The sequence below is a fragment of the Pinus tabuliformis genome, chromosome 2_1, assembly GCF_031772625.1.
Source record: "Pinus tabuliformis cultivar Carrire ecotype Pingquan chromosome 2_1, CPIR1, whole genome shotgun sequence".
Classification (NCBI taxonomy): Eukaryota; Viridiplantae; Streptophyta; class Pinopsida; order Pinales; family Pinaceae; genus Pinus; species Pinus tabuliformis.
In genome coordinates this window covers 268,053,098-268,057,193 of record NC_142299.1, presented here as the reverse complement: position 1 = coordinate 268,057,193, position 4,096 = coordinate 268,053,098, and positions in this window count along the sequence as shown.

Genomic DNA, 4,096 nt, shown 5'->3' with positions numbered 1-4,096 from the left:
GCATTCCATCCCCAGACTGATGGTCATACAGAGGTCATCAATATGATAATAATGCACATACTACACATGTACAACGCCAAGAATCCACGAACTTGGGATGAGATCCTTCCTTATGTGAAACACATTTATAAAATATCTCTCCAAAGCTCGACTGGACAAAGTCCCTTTCAAGTGGATCTAGGATTTCAACCATTGTGTCTGATTGATGCGTCCACGCCTCATGTGACCACACAGAAAGAATCTGCACATGTAAATTCTGAGGCTGATAAAACAACCAAGTTTATTTAATGCATCCAACACATCTTCCAGTAGGTGCATGATATCCTAGATAAGTCCAATTCTATGTAGAAGCAAAAACATGATGAACATCGGGTACCACACAAGTTTTAGGTGGGCAACAAAGTTTCGTTACATTTGCAGAAAGAACACCTTGTTGGAGCCCATCAGAAAATCAGACCACTCTGATACAGGCCTTACACCATCACCAAAGCTGTGGGAGACCATGCTTTTGACCTTAGCATTCCCCCATTCCTCGACCTGCACCCATTGCTCAATGTAGACCTCCTTTGGACCATACTTTCCATCATTGTTAGACACATCAGACATTCTAGAAAAACTAACACCAACAGATCTCAACCCAAACTCTATGGAACAGGCCACAACTGATTGAATCATACACACGTAGATAAAAAACACTTTCCAACAGAAGATCCAACTGTATCGAGTTATCAAAGTTGGTCAATACTTGAATTAGGGAAAGTGGCTCACCAAGGACCAAGTTCAACAGAATTTCCCCATCTCATGGAAACACTGAACGCAATGGGGATCATTGCTTTCTAAAGGGGTAGGACTAATCCAGGTGGATATTGGTGGCTACAGACCTATTCCACTTGGAACCACAATATTTTTTCTTTAATTTTCCTTAATTATAACACAATTTACTATTTTTCATAGTTTATTACGGTCCTGAACTTCCAGAGCTATTTTGAGGGATTGTAATCAAAAGCTGTATACCTTAGATGGATATTTCTAATGAGGTCTTGTATGCGTCAAACAAAGATCATTTGCCAAATTTACGACTTCGGGAATTTGATGTACCAATTTACCACAACGGGGCCTATGGAATTTTGGTGCTTCATCTCCTAGGGCTAGGTTTTTGGATGTTTAGGGTTTTCCAATATTTCTGAATAATGAATAGGGATCTAAACCTCATTGTAACATAGTTCAAAAGGCATTTCTATTTCCATTCTGCATGTAAACAATTTTCAGTACTTTGTTATTAATGAATTGAAGTTCTATTTTCACTGTAACATTGTGTTTCTATTTATATTTATATTTCATTTCGTTCCTTCATAAATCTGGATCAAGTAGTAGAGGGCTTGATAGGAATGCTGCTAGGAATAACAATCCTTTTGTCCTAGTCTTATATCCTGTTGATTGTGATCCTGCTGCATATTGGTGGCCACCCACCTATTCCACCTAGACCCCCTAGTCATTTTTATCTGTTTCCTTAATTGTAGCACAGCTTACTATTTTTGGCAAATTTTCAAGTCCTAGACTTTCAGAGCCATTTTGAGGTCCTAATCGATATTTTTTTGGCAAAATTTCTTAGGTATTTCTATGGGAATCACATGAACAGCCATAGTCCTCGAGGATATATTTCCAATGAGGTATCATATGCATCAAACATAGATAATATGAACAAGTTACGACCCCGGGAAGTTGGCTACCCAACTAACCCCAACCGGGCCTATAAACTCTTGGTGTTACATCTCCTCGGGTTAGGGTTTTTCTTTTTTAGGGTTTTCTCTTATTGTTTAATAATAAAAATTATCTTGAGCCTCATTGTAACTCAGTTCAGAAGCATGTAGCTGCCACATCTATTCTCAGAGATAAGCTACCATCGCTCGAGCTATATTATTTCCATTCTGTTTGTAAGCATAGTTCAACATTTTTCTATTAATGAAATGAAGTGTTTTTATGCTACATCTCTATGTTTAGGATTATATTTGTAAGTTGTTGCATTCTTGTTTAAGTTCAGATTAGTGGTATTAGAGTAGTCTTCTCTTTCTCTATTTTTATTCGCATTTCCCCAATGAGGTGAGGGTATAAGGAGTTAGGGCTCGATTTGGTTGAACCATTATAGGATCAACCTCAAAAAACCTGATGACCTCCCATGGTGGAAGAAAAGAAAGACGAGGGGGCAGGAGATCCTTTCAAAATGTTGCTCGAGGAAGCCCTCGAGTGACAAAGGGATGCGATGATGGATAACTTTGCCCAGATCCTTTGATGACTACCCATAGGTGATGCATCTTCATCCAGCAACTACTCTGGAGGTGCCACTCCTTTTAAGGCAAAAGTTAACTTTGACATTCCCATATTTAAAGGTCTGATATATGTAGACATTGTAGATAAATGGTTAAATATATTGGAAGGATATTTTTCAGTTCATGATTTTTCCAATTGGGAAAAGATTACGTTTTCACTTCTCAAAACTGCCCCACACGTCAAGGATTGGTGGGAAACCTACTGTGAACAAAAGGATGAGAGTGAAACCTTGCTCTTTTCAGCTGCACCCACTTGGAATTCTTTCTGAGACGCCATCAAGGAACAATATTACCCTGTCGGTAGCTATAAAGATAAATACATAAAGTGGACCATGCTATGACAAGGAAGGAACCAATATGTTCTAGAGTTCACAAATACTTTCCATACCCTTCGCATGAAGTTGGGTATCAAGGATACTGAGTGGAATTTAGTGCTCAAGTACCGCAGCTATCTACACAAATACATCTAGGATGAGATGGAATTCCTAGACATTTCCTCGCTTGGCACGATGTATCAGTATCTTGTAAAGATTAAGTAGAAGCTTAAACAAAAGAAGTGAGACTTTAGATCTGCGAATTCAAAGAAAGGAAAAGGTTCCCCCAAGCCATAGAACAAGGGACTAGGCCAAGCCGGGGCTTCCCAGGACAACCTACTGAAGCCACAAGCAAAGAACAACACCACAAAGATGAAGAAGGACATGAGAAAATGGTGTGAGTTCCATAAGAGCTCCACTCACAATACAAGTGAGTGTTGGGCCAAGAAGTCACTGGTGGCTGAGATGAAGACCTTTGAATCAAATGCAGGTTCTGACTCTGAATCAAAAACCATTAAGGGGGCTAAAAAAGGGAAGCAAATCATTGATGTGGAGCCCAGTGCCACTGTGACCACCACAAAGATCTAGAAAAATAGCCCGAAGATCCAAAGGAGGGGGAACGCCTCTTCCACTCATAGATGTGGCTGAAGGGTTCTCCATTGTAGTTCATTGTCGAAAATGGGAGCCAAAAGAACCTCATTTCAATAGAAGTCATGAATCAACTAGACGTAAAGACTACAACACAACCACAATCGTACACCTTTGGGTGGCTTCACCAAGGATGAGATCTTCACGGTAGTCAACAGTGCCACCTTACCTACAACATCAAGCCCTTCATAGATGAGGTACTATGTGACGTTTCTCCTCTTGAATTTTCTAATGTATTGTTAGGGAAACTATTATTATGGAAGCGACATGTTGTATAATGTTGCAGCAGATAATCCACTACAACCAAAAATCTCTTCATAATGGTGATGGAAATTTGCATATTTAATCGCATAATTCTAAATCCAATCACATGCAACTCCATAGAGAGAAACTATCGTCTTCTAAAGATCAGAGACTACTTTTTGCATCAAATTTTCATTTTTCGGATCAACAAACAATTTGCAAATTAAGCATACAATTTTGAAAAACAGAGAAGGGGGAATGCCTCCTAATTAATAACTAGTTCCCAGAGACTATCACTTTGAGCATGGCACAAAGAACAACTTGTAGTTTTCTTATCAGTGCCTCGCCATTTGACTTAGGTACTGACTGCCTTACAATTTCTGGGGTTCTCTCTTCCTTGATGACCCTCCTCAACGAGCTCCTACTGCTGTTCAATTTCTCTTGACGAACCTTTTGTTTATTTTTTTTTATCACAGTGCTGTCGTTTCCACAGTTTTCTTGGTCTGAATGTGAACCAATAAACATTTGTTGAGGAGTTCATTAAACCATGGAAAGCTACTGTAG